This window comes from Bubalus bubalis, chromosome 4 (assembly GCF_019923935.1).
Source record: "Bubalus bubalis isolate 160015118507 breed Murrah chromosome 4, NDDB_SH_1, whole genome shotgun sequence".
NCBI classification, from domain to species: Eukaryota; Metazoa; Chordata; class Mammalia; order Artiodactyla; family Bovidae; genus Bubalus; species Bubalus bubalis.
In genome coordinates, this window is record NC_059160.1 from 79,188,691 (window position 1) to 79,215,776 (window position 27,086).

General features: G+C 37.4%; 1 protein-coding gene and 1 long non-coding RNA gene across 5 annotated transcripts in view; both read right to left on the reverse strand.

The window, feature by feature from the left end:
* Positions 1 to 27,086, reverse strand: part of SLC2A13 (solute carrier family 2 member 13) — a 531,951-nt gene that overhangs the window by 263,812 nt on the left and 241,053 nt on the right. The window lies entirely within an intron of this gene.
* LOC123333284 lies at positions 1,878 to 26,306 on the reverse strand. Its single transcript, XR_006550549.1, has 2 exons — positions 26,251 to 26,306; positions 1,878 to 3,346 (listed from the first exon to the last, which is right to left on the reverse strand). It is a non-coding gene; the product is annotated as an uncharacterized LOC123333284 (long non-coding RNA).

Genomic DNA, 27,086 nt, shown 5'->3' on the forward strand with positions numbered 1-27,086 from the left:
CAGTTTTCTCAGTTCCTATCTATTACTTATCCCCTGTTGCAGGACTTAGCACCAGTTACTGTTCCTACTATCAGCCACACAAATACTGTGTTCAGACTCCTATTCTCCCAATACTGTTAGAATAGTTCCCCCTTATCTATGCGGGATATGCTCCAAGATCCTCACTAGATGCCTGAAACCACAGATGGTACCAGCTGCTACGTACACTGTGTTTTTTTCTTATACAAACATACCTATGGTAAAGTTTAATTTTCAAGTTGTCACAGTAAGAGATTAGCAACAGTAACTACTAATAAAATAGCCTGATGCTCAGACGGTAAAGCATCTGCCTGCAGTATAAGAGATCCAGGTTCAATCCCTGGGTCAGGAAGATCCCCTGGAGAAGGGAATGCTACCCACTAGAGAACTCTTGCCTGGAGAATTCCATGGACAGAGGAGCCTGGTGGGCCACAGTACATGGGGTGGCAAAGAGTTGGACATTACTAAATGACCAACACTTTCACAATTATAATATATACTATAATAAAAGTTATGTGAATGTGGTCTCTGTCAGAATATCTCACTGTACAAATTTAATACCATTTCATCTTAAATCACAACACATAGCAGCCATAATTTCTGCAGTTTAGATAGCATCGTTGACTCAGTGGACATGAATTTGAGCAAACTCTGGGAGCCAGTGAAGGACAGGGAGGCCTGGCATGCTGCAATTCATGGGCTCACAAAGAGTCAGACACTACTTAGCAACCAAAAACCAACAAGGCATGAAAGCAAAAGTAGCATAAATTTACTTTTCTCTCCTCATGATTTCATTGATAGAAGATACATTCTTACCATAAATCTTAGCAACCTCAGCAAATGATTCCTTTCCTTTCTTATTAAGTCAAGAACTTTCACCTTTCCATTTAAAAGAAGTGATTTGTGATTATTTTTTGGTCTACCCAAATTGCTGGCATCACTTCTCTTGTGTCATGGAGCTTTTATCAAGCAAAATAAGTGTCGCATGAATGCAAGCACTGCAATACCTCAACAATCAACATGATACTGATTTTCATCTTCCTCAAGAAGAACCTTCACAAACTATGCTACACTCCAATCAGAAGACTTCAATAGCTTCCTTTTAATAACTGAACAGCCAGATAGAAGATAAGTAAGGAAAAGAAGAACTTAACACAACTAGACCTAACAGACATATACTCTAACTTATTCAGTGAGGCCAGTATTACCAAGATACCAAAACCAGACAGACACTATAAAATTAAAGACCAACATTCTTTATGAATAAACTAGCAAACTGAATTTAGCAGTATATTAAAAGGCTTATATAGCATAAACAAGTGGGATTTACTATGGGAATGTAAGGATGGTTCAATATATGAAGATTAATTAATGCAATACATTATATCAACAAGATAAATACATAATCATGTCTTAATCGATGCACAAAAAGCACGAGACAAAATTCAACACCCTTTTGTAATGAAGACACTTAACAAACCATGAACAGAAGAAAACTATCTCAACATAATAAAAGCAATAGAAGAAAAATCCATAAACATTATACTCAATGGTGAAAGACTAAAAGCTTTTCTTACAAGATCAGGAACAAAACAAGGATACTCACTTTCCATTTTGATTCAGCATAGTTCCTTAAGTTCTAGTCAGAGCAATTAGGCAAGAAAAATAAATAAAAGATATCCAAATTGGAAAAGGAGAAGTAAAATTATCTGTTTGCAGATGATATCATCTTTTATGCCAAACCCCCCAAACTTTCCTAAAAAATTCTGCCAGAAATGATAAACAAATTCAGCAAAATAGCAGGATAAAAAGCCAACACACAAAAATCAGTTGCAATTCTATACAATGACAATGAGCAATTTAAAAAGGAAATTAAGAATTTAATTTCATGAACAATAGCATCAAAAATAAGAAAATACTTGGAAATTAACTTACACAAGGGTATGAATGACTTGTACAATGAAAAGTACAATTTTCTATAAAAGAAATTAAGAAAGACAACTACATGGAACTACATCCCATGTTCTTGGATTGGAAGACAATATTGTTAAGATGTCAATACTACCCAAAGTGACCTACAGATTCAATGCAGTTTCTACAAAAGTCTCAGTGATTTTTTTTCAGAAATAGATATAGAAAATTCACATGGAATCTTGAGAGTCTTTTTAACAAATGGTGCTGGGAAAACTGGGTATCTAAATGCAAAAGAATGGAATTGTATCCTTACCGCACAACACATTAAAAAATTAACTTAATATAATCAAATACCTAAATGTAAGTCCTAAAATTATAATAAAACTCTTAGAAGAAAATATTTATATGCACTGAAAGACAATATCAATAGAGTAAAACTGTAGCCCACATAATGGAAGAAAAATTTGCAAATCATATACCACACAAGGGCTTCCCAGGTGGCGCTAGTGGTAAAGAGCTCATGTGCCAAAGCAGGAGACATAAGAGATGCTGGTTCAGTCCCAGGGTCAGGAAGATCCCCTGAAGGAGAAAATGGCATCCCACTCCAGTATTCTTGCTGGGAGAATCCCATGGACAAAAGAGCCTAGCAGACTATAGTCCATGGGATTTGCTAAGAGTTGGACATGACTGAGCATCTGAGAACATATCCTGTAAGAGAGTCCTCAGTATTTTTCAGTTTTTTTTTCTGTTCGATTATCTCACTCTTCTAAGACCCCATTTACTCCTGAAGTTGCCTCACATAATCTGAGGCTATGAAAATATCCACAATATACAGAATACTCTTTAAACAATGAAAAACATATTGCTGAGTCCATAAATATGTAAATGTATATCTCCTACCAAATTCCAGAGGATTTCTGCAAGTATTATTTTTTAAACTTTTATTTATTTACTTAATTTTTGGCTGCACTGGGTCTTCATTGTTCTGTGGGGGTTTTCTCCAGTTTTGGTGACCAGGGGCTACTCTTCATTGTGGCGCACGGGCTTCTTATTGCGGTGGCTTCTCTTGTTGTGTAGCACAGCACTGTGGCTTGTGGGCTCTAGAGCATGGGCTCAGTAGATGTGGAAGCTTCACAGACCAAAGACTGAACCCATGTCCCCTGCACTGGCAGGCAGATTTTTAACCTCTGGACCACTACGGAAGTCCCCAGTATCTTTCAGGTTTTTTTCCCTTCACCATTACCTCACTCTTCTCCTTCCAGGACCCCATTTATCTTCTGAAATTGCCTCATATAATCTGAGGCTATCAAAAAAAATGTTTTCTTTCTCTCTTCAGATTTTTATTGCCTTCATTCTGATATTAAGGTCATCTAGTAAACTCAGCTTCCCAGGTAGAGCAGTGGTAAAAATTCACCTGCCAATGAAGAAGATACAGGTCAGGAACATCCTCTAGAGTAGGATCTCTAGAATCCTACTAGAATACTCTAGTATTCTTGCCTGGAAAATGCCACGGACAGAGGAGCCTGGCAGGCTACATGTAGTCCAGGAGGTTGTGAAGAGTCAGACACCAGAGTGACTGACCACATGCACACAAAGTAAACTTTTTACTTTTGATACTTTATTTTTCAGCTGTAAAATTTGCATTTGGTTATTCTTCATAGTTCCCCAAGATCTCCTATCTTTTCTTTCATTACAGACATCTCATTTTACATCTCTTTGACCACAGCTATAAAAACGCTTTAAAATTGTTATCTAATGACTCCAACATCTGGGTAATTCTAGGGTTGCCTATGAAATGTTAATGAATGAGAATAAAACTAAAACAACCATTGCTTTAGAAAGGCTGAATTTTAATTATATCCTTATCATAGAGGATTCAATAATTTAATAAAATAAAATGCATATTCCTTTCCTTCATAAGATGCTTTAGTTTTATGTGGGAGGACGCATGATAAACCAAATAGAATGTTAAAGATGTCTAAACTATTTAAAATCAAGTCAAATGATAGCACATTTAAGTCACTTATCAATATTTACCAACATTTCACAGCAGTATAATTCTATTAAAAAATAATTTTCCTAATTTATCTAAGCTAACCATACTAATTTCTTTTTCTCACCTAGTTGTTACAATATCCTATATAATCCTTTCAGAAAGGGATAGATTCCAAAATACAAAGCCTATTGCTTTCTCTGTGCATGGATCTGATGCACTTCTTTATTTGGTTGGATAAATAGTTATAATACTGAAATAAAGGTTGTTTGGAACTTACTGAAAAAAATTCAAATAAAGTTCAGAACATTAAAGCAGTGAGAAAGAAAATGTCCCTCAAAACATAATACATTCATCCTCAGTCATTAAAATATGTGAAGAGTAGCAATCCTTTTGGTGTAAGTAATTCTTACACTCAAAGACAAGGAATATTTTATTAAATAGTGACTGATAATCATTTTGAGGAAACAATATCCCTTTAGTCAGTTTTCAAGAATATCCCAGTTTTCAAGAATATCAAGAATATGTAAATCTTAGGTTTAGAGGCCTGGGAAGTTTCAAATACATATGTTATAATGAATGCTCTCACGAAACATTATACTTTTCTTATGAGGAATTTCAAAAATTTCATATTTATATGGTTCTGATATTTATGAGTAGGCACAGAGAGATGAATTGCATAGGCAGTATTCTGTAATAAATAGGTGAAACATGTAACATTGTTTTATAAACTGCTTTTTAGTATTTTGACATATCTTTCTCTGGTATTTTAACAGTCATATCATCATTTCAATAGATAATGAACGTTTATAATTTTATAAACTGAATATAGTTCTAACTTTAAATGTGAAGATTTTTATAAGTTTCATTGATAGAGAACAATCTCTTCCTGATGCCATTTTATTGGGAAAAGCTGCAGAATGGATAGAGCAATCTATCAAGGTGTCAATACATAATTAATGGTAACTTAGAACCAACACATTGTTTGTTCACTTACAAATGAAACAGTAGTAGATTGTGCACTAAGCATTTAAAAAAAAATAAGATTCTTGTCAGCCAAAAACCTATAGTTCATGTACCAAAATCAAATGCCCTGGTCCTTCTGAGTCCAGTAATAAGGTTTCTCTCTCCTTCTCTTTATGAAAACACTCCGTTATATTTTGTGCGTTTTATACAATTTTTAACAATCTTGAACTTCACAAGTTTATACCTGATACCAAAACACTTGGAGAGTTTAATATTTTCTACTAGGTGTAGAATAATGATCAATGTACACAGTAAACCAACTAAAAATTGGAGAGTCATATGAATTATAATGCTTCTTGGAAAGACCATAAACATACTAGTCAAAGCATATCTTTGTCTTTTTGTCCCATAAATGTCATTTAAAACATAAAGCCTTAAAAATATAATAAGCTAGTTCAAGATCCCAGGGTCTATTAAAGTTAATCAATATTTTACATTTCAAAAAAGCATATCCATTACATGTGGCCACATCTAATTAGAATGTGTCTTTTCTAAAAGAATAAAACATCAAAAAGAAAAGGATATTGTATTTTCTATTGTTAACCTCAAAGCTGCTTTTCAAAATCCCTATGCGATGCTATAAAAAGTTGGCTAAATTTTGTTTCATATTCAGAAACTTCTATTTTAAGAAGTATTCAGGAAAGCTAAAGGTTATGCTTTGAGTAATTTATTCAGCTTCAGTATGTTCTAAGCTGTGTGTGTGTGTGTGTTACTCAGTCATGTCCGACTCTTTGTGACCCCATGGACTGCAGCCTGCCAGGCTCCTCTGTCTGTGGAAATCTCTAGAATAGAGGAATGGGTAGCCATTTCCTTGCTGACACAAAACATGACTGTTTTGTTTCAACATCTGAGTTTCTATGGAAGTGTGGGATACAACATATATGCCCTTGAAGTCACTGAAATAAATAAATAAATAACTTAAGTTAATTGGACACAAAAACATTAAAGTATAAATTTAAAACATGCATAATTGTAACCTTAGTATCAAATGCATAAATTGGTGGAAAATGAATTAATTTTCCAGGAGCAAGAGACTGGTATATATTTAAGAATTTATTTCTATATCATTTCAATATTTACCTATAGAGATATTATTTCTAAAAGGTAAAAAATATTGTATCACAATAACATTTATTTCAAAGATCATATTTCATAGATCAGAAAATGAATTTCAAAGAGCACTAATTTTTTATATGCTTTTGCTCAGTTTTTGCTTACTAATTCTAGTGAAAAATCTTACTCAGACTGAAAAGGCCTATAACATAAATCTATGCTATTTCTTTCTCTTATATTGAAGTATAGCTGATTGACAATGCCTACTGTTTCTAATACATAAGTTTACTGATTTAATTTTAGAGCCTGCCAACTCATCATTAAGGCTCTGACTGCACTTTCTGTGTGAGTGGTGGGACCAAGATTACTCCTTCTAATAAATGAGCAATACATAAAATAGAGCTAGAATTTCTACTATACAGAAAATGAGAATTAAAAGTTTTAAATCTTAAAAATTTTGAAGATTATGTACAGAACTAATTTTTACAGTGAAGTAGTCACTACTTTTTTGTTTTACATAACTTTCCTTTTTAAATTGAAGTATAGTTAGTTGATTTACAACACTGCCTTAGTTTCAGATATACAGCACAGTGATTCAGTTATACATACATACTTATATATGTATATAAGTACATACATACTCATATCTGCATACTTATATTTGTTGTTGTTTAGTCACTAAATTGTGCCTGACCCTTTTTTCAACCCCATGAACTATAGCCTGACAGGATCCTTTGTCCATGGGATTTCCCAGGCAAGAAAACTGGAGTGGGTTGCCATTTCTTTCTCCTGTGGATCTTCCTGACTTAGGGATCAAACCCGTGTTTCCTGCCTTGGCAGGCAGATTCTTTACCACTGAGCCATTTGGGAAGCCATATATATTTTTTCTTCATATTCTCTTCCAAGTTATTACAAAATTTTAAGTGTAGTTTCCTGTGTTATACAGTAGGTCTATGCTATAAATAGGAGTGTCTATATTTTAATCCTAACCTCCCAATTATTCCTTCTCCTATCCTCCTTCCCGCTTTGGTAATCATAAATCTGCTTTACCTTGGTGAGTCTCTTTCTGTTTTGGAAATGTTTCTTTGTATCTTTTTAATGTTTTAATTTTAATTTTTACTTTTATTTTGGCTATGATAGTTCTTTGGTGTGCCATGCAGGCTTCCCCTGTTGTGGAGCATGGGCTACAGAGCATGTGGACTCAGTAATTCTGATGCATGGGCCTCTCTAGTTGTAGCATGCAGCCTTAGTTGCTCCATAGTATGTGGGACTTTACATCCCTGGCCATGGATCAAACCTATATTCCCTTCACTGGAAGGCAGATTCTCAACCACTGGACCTATGTGGAAGTCCTCTCTTTTTTAAATTCCAAACTGTACAATATAAATTATTTAAGTTACTTCACTTAGTATGATAATCTCTAGATCCATCCATGATGCTGCAAATGGCATTACTTCACTCTTTTTTATGACTGAGTAGTATTCCACTGTGTATATACAGCACATCTTCTTTATCAATTCATTTTATAAATGGACATTTATTAGTAGGTTACTTCCATGTCTTGGCTACTGTAAATAGTGACACAGTGAACACTGGGGTTCATGGGGTTGCAAAGAGTCGGACACAACTGAGCAACTGAACTGAACTGAACACTGGGGTGCACATGTTTTTGAATTATGGTTTTCTCCAGATAAATGCCAAGGAGTATGATTATAGTATATGGTAGCTCTATTTTTAGTCTTTTAAGGAACTTCCCTACTGTTCCCCATAGTGGCTGTATCAATTTACGTCCCCATCAACAATGTATGAGGGCTCTCTTTTTTCCACACTTTCTCCAGGATTTATTCTCTGTAAATATTTCGATGGTAGCTATTCTGACCAGTGTGAAGACATACCTTATTGTAGTTTTGATTTGCATTTCTTTGATAATTAGCAATGCTGATCATATTTTTAAGTGTCTTTTAGCCATCTGTATGTCTTCTTTGGAGAAACATCTATTTAGATCTTCCTTCCACTTTTTTGATTGGGTTGTTTGGTTTTTGACTTGAGCCATATAAGCTGTTGCTATATTTTGGAGATTAATCCCTTGTTGGTTGCACTGTTTGCAAATATTTTCTCCCGTTTTGTGTATTTTCATTGTTTCCTTTGCTTTGCACCAAAAGGTTTTAAGTTTAATTAGGTCTGATTTGCTTATTTATTTAATTTCCATTACTTCAGGAGATGGATCCAAAAAGATATTGCTGCAGTTTATATGAAAGAATATCCTGCGTATATTTTCTTCCAGGAGTTTTATAGTCTCTGGTTTTATATTTAGGTCTTTAATCCATTCTGAGTTTATTTTTGTGTATGGTGTTAGAGAATATTCTAATTTCATTCTTTCACATGTAGCTGTCCAGTTTTTCTAGCACCACTTCTTGAAGAGACTGTCTTTTCTCCATTGTGTATTTTTGCCTCTTTTGGCACATATTAATTGAGATTAGGAACAAGACAAGGATGTCTACTATTGCCACTTTTATTCAATATAATTTTGGAATTGATAATCGGAGTGATAATTGGAGACAAAAAGAAAATAAAAGGGATATATATTGAAAAAGAAGAAGCAAAAATCTCACTGTTTGTAGATGACACAATACTATACACAGAAAATCCTAAAGATGCCACCAGAAAACTATCAGAGCTCATTAATAAGTCTGGTAAAGTTGCAGGATACAAAATTAATACACCGAAATTTGTTGCATTTCTGCACACTAACAATGAAAGATCAGGAGAAATTTGGGAACAATCTCATTTACCATTGCATACAAAGGAATTTTAAAAATGTAGGAATAAACCTACCTAAGGAGGCAAAAGATCTGTACTCTAAAAACTGTAAAATGTTGATGAATGAAATTGAAGCTGACAAACAGATGAAAAGATATAGCATGTTCTTGGATTCGAAAAATCAAGACTGTCAAAATGACCATATCATCCAATATAATTCCTATCAAATTACCAATGGCATTTTTCACAGAACTAGAATGAAAATTTAAAAAATTTGTTTAGAAACACAAAAGACCTCAAATAGGCAAAGCAATCCTGAGAAATAAAAACAGAGCTGGGGGAATCAGACACCTTGACTTCAGACTATACTACAAAGCTACAGTAATCAAAATAGTATGGTACTGGCACAAAAGCAGAAATATAGATCAATGGACAGGATAGAAAGTTCAAAGATAAATCTATATAACTATGGTCACCTAATCTATGAGATAAGTAATATTTTAAAATAACATGTATATTACTTCACAGAAGCATTTCATTTATGAATTTGATTATAATTTGCCTTAGTATTTTAAAATACTTTGTCCAATAAAACTCAGCACCTTTATTTTCTCACCTTCTCTACTAAAATTACTATAAAAGAAGTTAAGTTTTTAAAAACTATGTGATGATAAAGAACATCAGACTGATAAGAGATTTTATATGTGGTGACTTGCTTAAAATATCAGAATATATGAGGGTGGGGGAGCAAGGGATGTGTTACATAACAGAAGTCGGGAAAAGTCCAAGGATTGGAGGTGCCAGATATTTCAGATTGAAAACAAGAGGACTAATTGAGACTCTTTATAACATCAATTATAACAATTATAACTATCAGTTTTTGTCCCTGGTCTCCCTGCCAGATCTCTCACCCTACCCGCACTCTGAAGGAGAAAGAGTTTTACTGTTAGAGACAGTGAGCAACCAAACTTTCAGACTGGAGGAAAGCAAGCACAATGAAGTACAGCTAGAAGGCATGGTCTGAAAATGAAAGTCTATCACTTGAAGATTCTGAGGGAGAACAATAATTAAGTCTGGGGGCAGAATAAAGATTTTCATGGTCTCTCTCTCTCTCTTTTTTTAAAAATCTTCCACCAAGCTTTTCACAGGCAACTACTGCAGAATAAGAGCCACCAAAAGGAAGGCATAAGCCTAAAGAGAGGAAATGGGATCAAGGAACCAGGGAAGCCAACCAGAAGAGAACTAAAGAAAATTTCTACAGCTGCACCTGGATAGCATCCTAATGTGGGGAGCGAGCAAGCAGAATGATGGAGGCTCCAAGAGGAGGGTGAGCAAGGAAGGCAAGAGGTGGGGAAGCAGAAATACAAGGATGGATTTCCTGATGTTTGTCATTAGGTTACTGAGGAGTATGCAGAAAGGATTAATAAGAGTTACAAGGAACACTGAGCAAATTAAAGGAAATGAAAGTGAGAGTCGCTCAGTCCTGTCTGACTCTGTGACCCTATGGACTATACAGTCCATGGAATTCTCTAGGCCAGAGTACTGGGTGGGTAGCCTTTCCCTTCTGCAGGGCATCTTCCCAACCCAAGGATGGAACCCAGGTCTCCTGCACTGCAGGCTGATTCTTTATCAGCTGAGCCACAAGAGAAGCCCAAATTAAAGGAGGAGGCAGTTATTTACAATAGGGGAGGAAAAAATGTTGGTACACATGTATCATCAGTCAGTTCATCCAGCCAGGCTTCACACAGAGTAAGGCGGAGAAGGACAGAGGTGTCACCTAAGTAGCAAACAGAAGATGTTCAGCACAAGAGAAGTACACATAATCACGGTGCACTGAGTTGCTCAGTTGGAAACAATGTTTTTATAGTCACAAGGATGAAAACAGTGAACATTAGTTAATCCCAAAACTTGAGATGCAATTATAAGGGTGGGAGGAATTGTGTGAATGTGAATGGTGATGGTTGGAAGAAGTATCTTATGTAATACAAAATCAATACAGAATTTCAAACACTGAAATCAATAAAAATTATATAAATATTATTTACTTAGAAATATATAGGGTGTTAATATGGAAAGAAATATTTAAAAGAAGTGAAAATAATTGTCCTTGAAGAGTAGAACTTGAGATAGAGGATGAGGGACAGGGAAAATCACTTTTCATAGTAAATCTCACACTACTTTGACTTATATATGTAATACTATAATAAAAATTAAACTGAAAATGTAAAGTATCAATAATGGTAAAACAAGTCTGTGACTTTTTTAATCTACTACATAAATGACCCAATGATACTGTTTACTGAAAAAACTTTAAAATCAGCAAAACAGGAAAATTTGTTTTAATGTACTTTAATAATCATCATCTGATTCATATTCTACTATCAAAATAACCAGCTAACCAATATTTTTCACCTAGTTGATGAAAAATGCATCGTATGCATGCAACCTAAGTTACTAGTATAATTTTAATAACATAATTAATTCATGAACTGGCTTTCTAATGAACATGTGGAAGCAAACACTATATGACTATACAATTCATGCTGGGAAGCCATAGTCATTTCTGCTTTTTTGGTTTTAGAAGTCATTTGAATTATCAACGAACATAACCATATTAGAGATAACCATTTATGTACAAACATAAAGCTTACTAAAACAATTGATACATAGGAATGATCTTGTGCCCCTTTCACTTTTAACACTGTCAGAACAACTATAAGTATCATCTACTTCCTTCCTCCCCTACCAGGGGCAAGACAAACACCCTGCGCTAACCGGAGTTATTATTACAACAAGCTGATCTTGCCAATGCCTTTGCTATTGCCACTCCCTTTCCTGCACACCCATTCTCCTGCTGACAGAGTCTGCCACCTACCTATACTCACACCTATACCTGGGCCTCCTGAACATCTGCTTTCTCTCATTCTACTTCCATCTGCAACTGGTACTATAGGAATTCTAGGGCTGAAGAAAAATACACTTGGAATCTTGAGCTGTAAATTATAAGCTATCCTAAACAGCACTGACTTGATTGTTTCAGTACTTCAGATAAGAGAAGGCACAGGAGATTTTGTGTACCAGTTAAACGTAGCCAGACTGTTACCACCAGGAATTTCCAACTGAATTTTAAATCCTTAGAAAAAATTCATAAGTTTCCCTAGTGGCTCAGTGGTAAAGAATCACCTCTTTCAGTGGAGGAGAAATGGGTTCGATCCCTGGGTCAGGAAGATCCCTGGAGGAGGAAATGGCAACCTACTCCAGTATTCTTGCCTAGAGAATTTTATGGACAAAAGACCTTGGCAGGCCACAGTCCATGGTGTCTCAAAGTGCTGGACATGACTTAGTGACTGAAAAACAAGTTCGAGGTACACTCTGTAAAGAAAACAAATAGCCAGAATATAAATACCTATAACTATATGTACTTATCCAAATTTACTTGTTTACATTTTGCACTAATGATAAAAATATTATTATAAATTTAATTTATTACATATAATTCTGTATTATAGCTTTATTGAGGTCAATCATGGAATCTTCATTTTGTTACTCATGAAGTTATTCTTTAATGATCATTGCAAATATTCATCTCATTGAACTGCAAACTGATGCTGTGCAATACAATCTGGCAATCCATTTCATTCCTTTGGGATAAACTCAAAGGCTACATGGATACCTTTCCTTCATGCTGTTTATGGTTCTATGTTTCAATGAAATAAGGAATATACAAGAGTGATTTTGATTTTACAATATATTACTCCAGTACTTCTCCAACTGAGATTTGCCAATTCAGGGATATTTGGGTAATGAGAAAAATAGAAAAAGGAATCATTTCTCAGTTGTTTAATTAATTGTTTAATTAATTTACTAAGGATTTGGAAAAATCAGGCACTTCAAATAAAGGTAGAGTGCTATTAAAGCAGAATAAATAAAAAATCTAATGTCTGACACCCCCTCCCCAAGACACTTACTTTCCCATCTTTCATAATTTCAGCATGACTTTACTATAAAGAAACAGCAAACGGCACATGATCATCAATGACATCAATGAGTTCTGAAAAAAGGAAATAGAGCAAGCATTTGTCCACATTTCCAATGCCACCAATATTCTCCGAGTGTCTACTGTATGGTGAGCAAAATTTAAGGGTGAACAATACAGATGAGGGCTCTACTCTCATGAGCTTATTAACAAACAAGTAAACAAAGAGGATGGGCTTCCCAGGTGGTGCCTTTGTAAAGAACTTGCCTGCCAGTGCAGGAGACCTAAGAGACATAGGTTAGATCTGTGGGTCAGGATGATCCCCTGAAGGAGGGCATGACAACCTACTCCAGTATTCTTGCTTGGAGAATCTCATGGACAGGGAAGCCTGGTGGGCTACAGTCCATAGGGTTGCAAAGAGTTGGACACAACTGAAGTCACTTAGCACTCATTCAACCAAAGAGGATAACTTACACAGTGATAAATACCATGAAGAAAATAAATGGAGAGATGTAAGAGTGAAGGGAGGAAATGGAACAGGGTCAAGGCCTATCTGAGGTGTTGACATTTAAATTTAGACCCAAGTGACAAGGAATCAGCCACAGTGAAGATCTAGAGGCAGATCTTCCTAGGCAGAAAGAAAAGCAACTGCAAAGTCTCTATGATGGGAACAAACTTAAGAGAGATTGAGGAAAAAAAGAAAAAAGAATGGTTTATGGAAGGTAAACCTGGAAACAGGAAGACCAGTGAGGAGACTGATGATTACAACAAACCGGATGATAGAGGCTAGTGTGGCTGGTAGTAATGGAGATGAAGATAGGAAAAGGATATGCACTACACCACAGAGCTAAATGTCCCTAACTTCTTGGCTTCAAGGAGCCCTTTGTAAATGAGTAATTTTTTCCAGCACCTCGAAGCCAAAACAAATACCTAATAGCTCTGTTTATTAAGGTTAAACTACTTAATAGGGGTAGTCTGAGCATGTTGTGTTTCCCTCACATACTTAAATATCCCTCAGCTCCCTCGTAAAGAGTTTCTTATGTCCTCTGCACAGCTTGAAAATCATGGTTTTGGGGCTAAGACTTACTGGAGAACTGGATTGGGGAGTAAAAGGAAAAGAAAATCATATCAACAATGACTCCTGGGTTTGGGGCCTGAGCAACCAGATAGGTGGGAGCACCACTCATTGAGATGGGTTAGGATGAGAGAAAACACAACCATCCTGGGAGGTAGATTATATCCCATTTACAAGTAAGAAAGCTGAGACTTAGAGTGGCTGTGTAAGTCATTCAAAGTAGCATAACTGATTAGGAAACATAGTAAAATTTGACTCCAAGTCTGTCTGAGGCCAAATAAAATAATAGTGCAATAAATAATGAGTGGCTATGTTAGTTAGAGTACATTTAATATGCCACCTCATTTAATTCTAACAACATTATTAGACAGATCTGTCTGATTCCAAAGTCAGTTACAGCACACCCTCTCTCTCAGTTGATAAAAGTGATTGTAAGGACATGGCAACCCACTCCAGTACTTTTGCCTGGAGAGTTCCATGAACAGAGGAGCCTGGCAGGCTATAGTCCATGGGATCACAAAGAGTTGGACACGACTGTGACTTTCACTTTCAAAGTGTTGACAAATGGAAGTCTCATCCACTTAGCCTCAAAAAAAGATTTTTTTAAGTGAATAAAAGTCTTAAAAGTAAAATATGAAACTGAACATCTTAAAAATGTCCACAGCTTTTCTGTAATGATTTGACTCTATCTCTATTCCTAAAAAATGAGATATCTGATTATCTGCAATCTGTATGTCATACAGGACATACATGGGGAAAGTTCTAAGCAGAATTTTAATTGAATGTGGATTCCTTAGGGCAGGTGACACAACCTCAACCATCTTGACTGTGCCCAGCCAAGGAAAGTAGCAGGGATTATGGGAGACCAGATGCAATACAAAGGCTCCAAGAGACAATGCAATCCCTTGAAATCAAGACTTCAGTGTGAAATTTGACAATGGCAAAAATTTTGCATTTTTCAAAGAAAATATGTCTCAGGGCTAAACTTAGTCCTTGCAAATAAGCTAAAATACAGATTAAATTTCTCAAACAAAATTATGATAAGAGACTGAGGGGAGAACCTTAAGAAAGCTGAAGGTTATCAGAAGAATTGAGGAGAAGACTGTTAATTCAATGTAGTAAACTAAAGTTAAAATCATATACTTTATACATTTTCTATTTTCTGGTACTATGTGTTTTTATTGAAATGGAAACAGGAGCACCTTATATTTAGTTTTGTATATTTTAATCTGCCCAATAAAAATAATCTTATCAAAATAAATGAAGATGTTCCAGCAGGGAACACTGTTCATTTTTCTTCCTGCCAAGAATGACATGTCATTAGACTATCTGTCTCTGCATCTAGCAGCTTAATAGCATTTGAAATCCTGCAATTCTATCAGTCACAGGAAGTACTATCACAAACGAAGACAGAAGTCACTACCTTAGCTCTCCAGTTGCCTGAGAAAGAAGGAACCAAGAGATCTGTCTTTAGAATTTTTGTCATGAGACCTTCAATGTTGAAACCCAAACTAGAGTATATAATTAATATTAAAAGTTATTAAAAATGTCATTGTAGCTTGTCACTAATTCTAAAGAAAAGAATTCACTTGGCAGTGGTTTTGAAAAATCCTATTTTCAAATCTTGAATGCCATGGCTTTTGTTTTCCTGAGGTCATAACTGCAAACTAGTTAAGGAAGACACTCACACAGACAAAGCCAAATCCAGTATAACACCGTACTATGACCCTGGTGATGAACAGAAAACAAAAGTCAGTAGAAATCAAAATATAGCTGGCTTACTCTGGGTAGTACTTTGAGGGGGGTAATTTTATTATTTGTATAATCTTTCTAGGGAAAAAAATAAGTCTGAAGTTTTATAAAGCAGAAATGTTAAATGAAGCACAAAGCACAATACTATTATGACAGATATCTAGTCAGAGTGGGAGAATGATATGCATAGGTCCTGCTGTTGTTCAACTGCCCCATTGTGTCCAACTTTTTGTGACCCCATGGACTGCAGCATGCCAGGTCCCCCATCCCTCACCATCACCCGGAGTTTGCCCAAGTTCATAACTACTGCATCGGTGATGCCATCCAGCCATCTCATCCTCTGATGCCTCATCCCTTCTGATCCCCTTCATGGATCACTGCCTTGTTGTGATGAAGGGGCTGAGTAACTCGATGAAGTTATGAACCATGCCATGTAGGGCCACCCAAGATGGACAGGTCATAGTGAAGAGGTATGACAAAATGTGATTCACTGGAAGAGGGAATGGCAAGCTAGCCCAGTATATTTGCGATGAACCTCATGAACTGTATAAAAAGACATAAAGGCCCTTAGGCTTTGGTTACTCATTAGAAGCAGAGAATGTTGCACATAGCAGAAGGCAGAGCAGGACAGGACAGAAGGACAGGAAAGAGATGGACAAAAGTAATGCCACAAATGGTTCTAGACATTCCGATCTGCTGAATGCTGTGGTTGTCATTAAATAATTTTAAGTCAAGATGGATAAGACTTGACTTTGTTTCAGAAAGTTCACAGAGATAAGAAGGATAAACTGTTGGAGGTGAAATTTAAGGCTGAAAAATTCTCTGCACATCTCCTGGTGTTGCCCTGTCATCTTGGCCTCACACCCTCCCTCACAAAAGGAGGTTCACTTTGATTTTCTCTCTTAGGAATTAGGAATTTGAGAGCCACCTATGTGATTAAAGGATTAAAATTTTTCAGGGGACTGGCTCAAGATAGTGGAATACAAGGACCTGTGCTTATCTTCCCCTGTGAAAGCACCAAAATTTGCAACTAGTTGTTATACAACCACCAACAGAACACTGGAACCCACCATAAAAAAGATATCCCTCATCCAAGGACAAAGGAGAAGGTGCAACAAGACAGTAGGAGGGACACAATAATGATAAAATCAAATCCTATATCCACTGGGTGGGGGACCCACAAACTGAAGAACAATAATATCAAAGAAGTTCTCCCACTGTTGTGAAGGTTCTAGACTCCACATCAGGCTCTGTAGCCTGGGGATCTGGCTAAGAGACTGGGAATCTCCAGGGAATTTGACATTGAAGGTTAGCAGGGCTTGATTACAGGACTTCCACAGGACTGGGAGAAACAGAGATTCCACTATTGGAGGACAAAAACAAAACTGTGTGCATACCAAAACCCAGGGGAAAGGAACAGTGATCCCACAGGAGAATGAGCCAGACCTACACATGAGAGTCTGAGGCTCTCTTGCAGAGGCATGGGTTGGCAGTGGCCCACTGCAGGGACGGGGCCCTGGCAGCAGCAGTCTTGGGAGACGCATCTCAGCCTAAGTCCTCTCGGAGTTTGCCATTAGCCCTAGCATAGCACCTACAGACTTCAGGACTGAGTCATCTCAGGCCAAACAACTAAACAGAAGGGAGCACAGGCAAACCCATCAGTAGACAACTGGATTAAAGGTTTACTGAGCACAGCCCTGCCCACCAGAGCAAGACCCAGTTTTCCCCACAGCCAGTCCCTCCCATCAGGAAGCTTGCACAAGTCTCTTATCCTCATCCATCAAAGGGCAGATAGAAGAAACTAGAATTACAATCCAAGCAGCCTCCAGAACTAATAAAACAACCACTTAAAAATAATCAAAATGAAAAGAAATAGAGTTATGATGAATGAACAAGACAAATCCCCAGAAAAACAATGAAATGAAGAAGAGATAGGCAACCTTCCAGAAAAAGAATTCAGAATAATGGTAGTGAAGATGATCCAGGATCTTGGAAAAAGAATGGAGAAGATGAAAGAAATGCTTACCAAAGATCTAGAAGAATTAAAGAACAAACAAACAGAGATGAACAATACATTAGAAGGAATCAATAACAGAATAACTGAGGCAGAAGACTAGATGAGTGATCTGAAAGACAGAATGGTAGAAATCATTGTTGCAGAACAGAAAACAGAAAAAAGAATGAAAAGAAATGAAGACAGCCTAAGAGACCTCTGGGACAACATCAAACACACTGACATTTGCATTAAAGGGGTGCCAGAAGGAGAAGAGAGAAAGGACCTGAGAAAATATTTGAAGAGACAAAAGCTAAAAACTTCCCCATCATGGGAAAGGAGAAAGTCAGCAAAGTCCAGGAAGCATAGAGAGTCCCAGGCAGGATAAACCCAAGGAGGAACACACCAAGACACATAGTAACCAAAATGAGAAAAATTAAAGACAACCATAAAATATTAAAAGCAACAAGGGAAAAAAGAAAAATAATATACAAGGGAAATCCTGAAAGATTATCCGCAGATTTCTCAACAGAAACTCTATAAGCCAGAAGGGAATGTCATGATATATTCCAAGTGATGAAAGGCAAGAAACTACAACCAAGAATACTCTACCCAGCAAAACTCTCATTCAGATTTTAATGGAGAAATCAAAAGCTTTCCACATATGCAAAAGTTAAGAGAATTTAGCATTACTAAACCAGCTTTACAACAAATGCTAAAGGAACTTGTCTGGGCAGGAAACACAAGAGAAGGAAAAGATCTACAAAAAATAAACCCAAAACAATTAACAAAATGGTAATAGGATCATACATATCAGTAATTACCTTAAATGTAAATGGATTAAATGCACCAACCAAAAGATGTAGACTGGTTGGATGGGTACAAGACAAGACTTACATATATATGTTGTCTACAACACACCGACCACAGACCTATGGACATTTACAGACTGAAAGTAAGAGGACCGGAGCACGTACTTCACACAAATGTAAGTCATGAGAAAGATGGAATGAAAGTGAAAGTGGAGTCGTGTTCAACTCTTTGCGACCCCATGGACCTTAGCCTACACCAGGTTTCTCCGTCCATGGGATTTTCCAGGCAAGAGTACTGGAGTGGGTTGCCATTTCCTTCTCCAGGGGATCTTCCCAACTCAGGGATCGAACCCAGGTCTCCCCCATTGCAGGCAGACGCTTTACCCTCTGAGCCACCAGGGAAGCTAACAATACTCATATCAGACAAAACGGACTTTAAAACAAAGGCTGTTAGAAGAAATTAGGAATTGGTACAATTCCAGTTAATCTTTTGTAGATGCTTGAATTTAGAAGTACATCCAAGGTTATGGGGGCAGAGTGTGATCACAGATGAGAAAAACAACAGAAAGATCTAAGAGAAAGAAGGAAGAGAATGCTTACAGCCAGAAAAACAAGACCACAATGTCACATGATCACAGAGGCTGAGCACATGACTCTCCAGTTTCTGCTCTTAGCTCTGATGAAATAAAAATTCATATTTTAAGGCAAGACATAAAAAAATTAAAATGTAATATTTTCCTCTGCCCAGTTTGGCCTCCATCGTTCCTTCTAGTGTGCAACTGCATTATGTTTTAACCAGATCTCCCCAACAGGAAAAATACCTACTGAACCATATACATCAATTTTTCTCCTTCTGACATCAGCAGTGTAGCTCCTTAGAAGATAATATTGCTTTCTAAACCCTGTAAGTGGTCTTAATGACCCACTATTTGCCTTGTAGATGTAGACATCTTTGGTGAACTTTATGTATGTCCAATGCTTATTTATCATTTCCCTTAAAGATAGTAATTGATGCAAAACAGACTGATCAAACAACCTGGGAATATACTGAGTCAAACCTAATAGAAGTTCTTAGCTTAACTACCTACTTATAACCTACGAGCTATATTACTTACATTCTATTTTATAAGGTTGTTGTTTCTTTTATTACCAAATGTATGATGGAGCCTCAGATAAAATTATTCATGATTAGGTGATTTGAAACCACTGATCAAATAAATAGTTCTATAAGATCAATGGCTATAATAGTGTAACTGTAGGTATGGGAAGAAGCAATGAGAGGGAACCATTTCCTGGACCATAACAGATTAGGTGTTATGGTGGTCCAGAGGCTTCTGGCTACTGTTAACAGGGCCTAGTCTAGTAATAGCACATTGAGTGGCCTATCAAGGAAATCCCTGCCTGATCTGGGCATGAGCATTCCTAATGCTATGAAACACATTGGTCATGAAATGTCTCCCAAACCCTGGTCAAAATTAAGACCAAAAAAAAAAAAAAAATTAAGATAGAAAGGAACGGGATTGTATAATAAAGAACGCTGCCGACCATCCAGTTCTATAAGAATCAAGTCATTAATCACTGCAGTTGCTGATCAACAATATAGCCTGAAAGGAATTCTGGGTAAAGATCAAGATAAGGCAAAATTGACAGCACCGCTCCTCAGACAGACAGGTATTTTCAAGAGAAATTTTTATGAACCTGATTCTTTTGTCTTCCCATACCTATGAAAACACTAAAACCATTACCTTAGATGTCTATTTCTAGTGAGTAACAACAACCTTCTACAAGAGATGTGTGCTTGGTCGCACATACCCTCTTCATATGTGCGACCCTCTTCATATTTTCTTTAAGGGAAAATCATATGTAAACTGCCCTCCCTCTTTGCCTCTTCAAAACAGTTCTCAGCATTCTGAGACTGTCTTTAGGTTATTTTCAGGTTGGCTCAAATAAAATGTTCCACTTCTTTCTTAGATTGACATTGATTAATTTTTTTCACAAGCCCCTTGGCAGGTTCAGCTTTATTTCTAGACTTCAACCCTGCGCCCTTATTGCAAACCACTCTTGTTTTTGTAAAGTTAGGTTTGAGTAAATTGTTACTTGCAAATACAATGAACTCTAACTAAAGCATGGCCTAACCTAGGACAGATAATGAAAATGAAGATGACAGGAAGAATATAAGAGATGTTGTATGTTTGTGCTCACTCAGCCATATGTGACTCTTTGCAATTCCATGGACTGTAGCCCTCCAGGCTCTTTTGTCCATGGGATTCTCTAGGTGGAAATACTGGAGTGGGTTACCATTTCCTCCTCCAGGGGATCTTTCTGACCCAAATATCAAAACTGCATCTCCTGTGGCTCCTCCTTTGGCAGGCAGATTCTTTACCACTGAGCCACCTGGGAAGTTCAGTAACAGATGATAAGGAAATGAAAGTGAAGGGAATTGCAACTAATTGAATTTGGATGTCTTGGTTCCCCAACCACAGTCCTGGGTTCCGACTGGTCAAATCCTTCACAAGAGGAAGAAGGGCAGAATTGGTGAGAAACAATAGGGAGTCAGTCTTGTGCATGTAGAGGTTGGTGAGAATAGGATATCCAAATAGAAACGCCCAGCAGTTGGATATGACTATGCATCTCAGAGCAGTTCTGATCTGGAAATGTATTCTAGGCCATCTCTAACAGGTAGATGGTCACTGAAACTATGGAAGGTAACAAAATCTCCCAGCAGAGTTATAAGCCAAGGCCTGGGGAGCACTAGCATTAAAGTGTAAACTGAGTAGAAAAAGTCATGAAGGAGACTCAAGGTGAAATGCTGTGCTGTGCCAATAAGGGAATTTCTTAAGAAGAATGCTGACCAAGTGAGGACAGCCCAGATAGCTGAATTATGGAGAGGATAACAAATGCAAGTATGGGAAGAGGAGAACCAAACTCCCCAACATCTGAGGACCTTCTGTGAGGCAGACTTTTCCTTACCTCATTTCATCCTCAAAACAACCTTTCAAGACAGGTGGCACTACATCTTTTTAAAGATGAGAGGAAAAGACCAAGGTTCCCTGGGGATGGGCTACATTACGTTCTGTATGTCTAGTCCCTGGAGGAGTGCCTTCCCCTTATTTGTTTAAAGAATGAACATTTCTACAATTTTGTAGGTGGTGCTAGTGGTAGAGAACCTGCCTGACAATGCAGGTAGATGTAAAAGGCACAGGTTTGCTCCCTGGTTCGGGAAGATCCCTGGAGGAGGACATGGCAACCCACTCCAGTATTCTTGCCTAGAGAATCCACGGACAGAGGAGACTGCCAGGCTGCAGTCCACAGGGTCTTACAGAGTCAGATACAGCTGAAGTGACTCAGCACACACACACCTGGAACTAACTGTACTGGTTACTCTCAAACTCACATATGATTTGGGGAGCAAGGTTCTACTTTAGGGACAGAGCAGGCCTATTTCCTAGAGCATACCCCTGGATTTCGTGCTATTATTTCAATTCATTGACAGCATCTCTATTTATTCTGCTTACCTTTCAGCAAGACATATGAGTGGCAGAAAGGTCAGTCAAGGAAACTATATCATCATATCACCAAAGACATCCTAGGGAACCCAAATCTTAGGGTATTTTACAAACTGGTCGGGGGGGTAAAAAATTTCCATTAATTATTACAAAACTTTAAATTCATACCTGACTCAGGAAACATGCAGAAAGGATTTGACTGTCTTTTGACGTAAACTACAAATCATGCCACTCAGGGTATACTTAGTCACAGTTCCTACACTTCCTAGGGAGGCATTGTTTGTTCTTATTGTTTAAAGGTCACTGAGGAAGAGCTGACTCATTGGAAAAGACCCTGATGCTGGGAGGAATCGGGGGAAGGAGGAGAAGGGGACGACAGAGGATGAGATGGCTGGATGGCATCACTGACTCGATGGACATGAGTCTCAGTGAACTCCGGGAGTTGGTGATGGGGAGGCCTGGCGTGCTGTGATTCATGGGGTCACAAAGAGTCGGACACGACTGAGCAACTGAACTGAACTGAGGTCTTTTCTGGTTCGCTTATATGTGGAATCTAGAAAAATGATTGAAATGAACTTATTTGCAAAGCAGAAATAGAATAACAGATGTAGAGAACAAACTTATGGTTACCAAAGACGTAAGGGGGAGGTTGGATGAATTGGGATTGACATATATACACTACTATGTATAAAGAAGAAAACCAGATCTACTGTATAGCACTGGAAACTCTACTCAGTGCTCTGTGGTGACCTAAATCGGATGGGAATCCAAAAACGAGTGGATATATGTATAAATATAGCTGATTTATTTTGCTGTATGGTAGAAACTAACACAACATTGTAAAGCAACTATACTCCAGTAAAAGTTAACTTTAAAAACATCATTGAGGTCTTTTCTCCTTGACTAAGCCATAAGAGGAAAAGAATGTATCTAATACTGAAGCAGACAACACTCCTGTCACATTTATTAGTTAGAAAAAAAAATACTATTTTTCACTTTTCCTATATTTTGAAAATTAGAAACAATTATCAAAAACAAAAGCGGGGGGTATGATAACAATTTTGTATTTACAGAGGATGCTTCAAAAGCTGGACTGATGGATGGGTTTGGGCCAAAGAGGACAAGTTAACTATGCAATGCCTCCGCTTTTCACAAATGATCTGGCATTTCTAAGCTGCTATACACAGGGAGCAGAAGGGAAATTAACATGATTTCAGTCCCTCCCTTGGGCCTGAGCCATATAGGATATCTCATTTAAACACCACAAGAACCACAGGAGGTATTATTCTTGATTTTCAGGTCACTGAGGCTCTGAGAAGTTAAGAAGCTTGTAGAGTTTACATCAGAGTAGTGAGTTTCACTTTAAATTCAGATCTAACACAGTAGGTGGTGTTAATATTTGAAGTACCATGTTTCTGCCCCTAAAATGACTCCAGATAAGGAAAAACATTTAAATAACAAGAATTGTTTATATGTGCCCTCATTTTCCAGATAGAATTAAGTCACTCATTTTTCATTGGTCATATAGCATATTAATTTGTGCTTTTATAATAATGCATTATAATTATTTGGTCTATCTGCTTAGGAAGAATATAGACTTGTATCTGAAACTCTATTAACAATACAGTAAATGATGGTTGAAAAATAAATGAATGAATACTTAAGCAGATATAGTTTTAAGATTCTTGTTACAGGACAAAATTATCTGTGAATTACACAAAGCCAACAAAAGATTATCATATTCAAGAAAATATATTCTCATAAAATTTCTTATGACGCTTACATTTTATTGCTTACATTTTTCTTCTGAGACTAAAATCTCCTGACAACTTTTCATCCAAGAAAGGTTTAAAGTATTTCAAACACAAATTTTGACCTTCCACTTTCACTTGAAACTCCATCTTTCCTCATTCAAATGTACATTAAAGTCCATCTACTTCACTTTATGGACTTCCTAGGTAGTGGTAAAGAACCTGCCTGCCAATGCAGGAGCCTTCACTATTCCTGCTTGGAGCATCCCATAGACAGAGGAGCCTGGTGGGCTATAGTCTATAAGGTGGCAAAGAGTCACACAAGACTGAAGAGATTTAGCACAGCATGGCACTTCACTTTATTGGTAATCAGAATGAAGGGAATTAACAGGCACACCCAAATTTGGTAGAGACAGATCTTGAAACAAATTATCCTGATTCCTGGATCAATATTCTCCCCAGAACACTAAATTCATTAATCAAAAGAGTGAAACATGAAACTTGTTTCTCAACCATTCAATAGCTTTCATCCAATGAACACAAATGACTACAATATACTCATCTTGAGACATTCCAATGAGATATGCATATTACCTTTCAAAGGCTTTTTGGATTATATTATGAGCCCTACTGAGGAGGCAAGAGAAGAGAAGGTTCACATTAATGTTAGCATTTTGTTCCATTCATACTACCTGCTGAGAACTTCAGAGAGAGTAAAACATCACATTTGGTTCAGACTTACAACGTGAGAGAGCAAATCCTTATTCTTTTCTTATTTCCTGTCAACTTTATTTTTCTCTATATTTACCACCAGCTGGCTTGCTTTTTGTACTGTTTCCTGATTGCATGGTCATTTTTCACACTAGGAGACTTTGTTGGGGATAAAATATGATAATGGAACAAATTCAAAACTATTGCACTTATAGAATTAAATTATTAAATATGATTAAGAAGTATAATACCATTAGGCTGGCCTATCCAGGAACTCTAGATCAGCATATAAAGCAAAGGCCTCAACTGGGTACTAGCAGTTTAGTCTGATGCATTTTATAACTCTTGAGATGGATGCAACTTTATTAGCTCATAGTCATTTTGGACTTTTATCCTTGGGTGATACTAAATTTCACTAACTTTGGTTTGTTTACATATCACTCCCAGACAAGTTTTAAAATGACAGCCCCAGGCACTTAAGGTGTTCTACCAGTAAAGGGTAGCCCAGATGATCCAGAGTCAGAAAATCAGGTTCTACCCTCAGTCAGTTTTCACCCCAATCCCAAAGAAGGGCAGGGTTCAAGAATGTTCAAACTACCACACAACTGTGCTCATTCCCCATGCTAGTAAGTTTATGTTCAACACCCTTCCAGCTAGGCTTCAGCAGTAGAAGCCTATTCAGTAGAAGCTCAATTCAGCTTCTTGAATTGAGAACTTTCAGATGTACAAGCTGAGTTTAGAAAAGGCAGAGAAACCAGGGATCAAATCGCTGACATTCACTTGATCACAGAGAAAGCAAGGGAATTTCAGGAATACGTCTACTTCTGCTTCATTGACTATGCTAAAGTCTTTGACTATATAGATCACAAACAACTGTGGAAAATTCTTAGAGATGGTAATATCAGACTATTTTATCTGTCTCCTGAGAAAGATGTATGTGGGTCAAGAAGCAACAGTTAGGACCTTACATGGAACAACTGACTGGTTCAAAATTGGGAAAGGAGTACGATGAGGTTGTATACTGTTACTCTGTTTATGTAACTTATATGCAGAGTTCATCTGGAGAAGGCAATGGCACCCCACTCCAGTACTTTTGCCTGGAAAATCCCATGGATGAAGGAGCCTGGTAGGCTGCAGTCCATGGGGTCGCTAGACTCGGACATGACTGAGCAACTTCACTTCCACTTTTCACTTTCATGTACTGGAGAAGGAAATGGCAACTCCAGTGTTCTTGCCTGGAGAATCCCAGGGATGGGGAAGCCTGGTGGGCTGCTGTTTATGGGATCGCACAGAGTCGGACACGACTGAAGTGACTTAGCAGTAGCAGCAGCAGCAACAGAGTTCATCATGCAAAATGCTGGGCTGGATGAGTTACAAGCTGGAATCAAGACTGCCAGTAGAAATATCAACGTGAGATATGCAGATGATACCACCATAATGGCAAAAAGTGAAGAGGAACTGAATAGCCCTTTGATGAGGGTGAAAGAGAAGAGTGAAAAAGCTGGCTTAAAACTCAACATTCAAAAAGTGAAGATCATGGCATGCTATCCCATCACTTCATATCAAGGGTAAAAAGTGGAAGTAGTAACAGATTTTCTCTTCTTGGTCCTCAAAATCACTGCAGATGGTGACTGCAACCATGAAATTAGAAGACACTTCCTCCCTGGAAGGAAGGCTATGACAAACCTAGACAGCATTTTAAAAAGCAGAGACATCACAAAGGTCTGTATTGTTAAAATCCATGGTTTTTCCAGTAGTCATGTAGAGATGTGAGACTTGGATCATAAAGAAAGCTGAGCACCAAAGAATTGATGTTTTCAAATGGTGGTGCTGGAGAATCTTGAGAGTCCCTTGGTCAGCAAGGAGATCAAACCAGTCAATTCTAAAGAAAATCAACTCTGAATACTCACTGGAAGGAGTGATGCTGAAGCTTCAGTACTTTGGCCACCTGATGTGAACAGCTGACTCACTGGAAAAGACCCTGATGCTGGGAAAGATTGAAGGCAAAAGGAGAAGAGGGTTGCAGAGGATTAGATGGTTGGATAGCATCACCAATTCAATGAACATGAACTTTGGCATACTCTGAGAGATAGTGAGGAATAGGGTGGCCTGGCTTGCTGCAGTCCATGGGGTCAGAAAGAGTCAGACACAACTTAGCAACTGAACAACAACAACCCTCAGCTCTAAAACTTGTGTTACAGTGGACAAGTCACTTTAACTCATTAAGCTTTTGCTTCCTTAGTTTGAGAATAAACAGAAGAACTGCCTTGCTGACTCAATAGGATATTTATAAAGAACAAGAGAGGTCACGTCTATGAAAATTTTTATAGTGTTATATATAAAAAATAGTAAACATGTTTGTTTTTACCATGACAATAAATAATTATATTACTGAAGAGGCTAAAAGTGTTGTCCTATTTTTCCTTTTCTGATAATACTTATTTTACATGCCAGTAGTACCAGGTATTAGGTTGGTGTAAATGTAATTCTGGTTTTGGACAGTGAACTTTAAATCATTATGCTATGCTATGCTAAGTCATTTCAGTCCTGTCCAACCCTGTGTGACCCCATAGATGGTAGCCTACCAGGCTCCCCCATCCCTGGGATTCTCCAGGCAAGAACACTGGAGTGGGTTGCCATTTCCCTCTCCAATGCAAGAAAGTGAAAAGTGAAAGTGAAGTCGCCTAGTCGTGTTCAACTCTTAGCGACCCCATGGACTGCAGCCTACCAGGCCCCTCCGTCCATG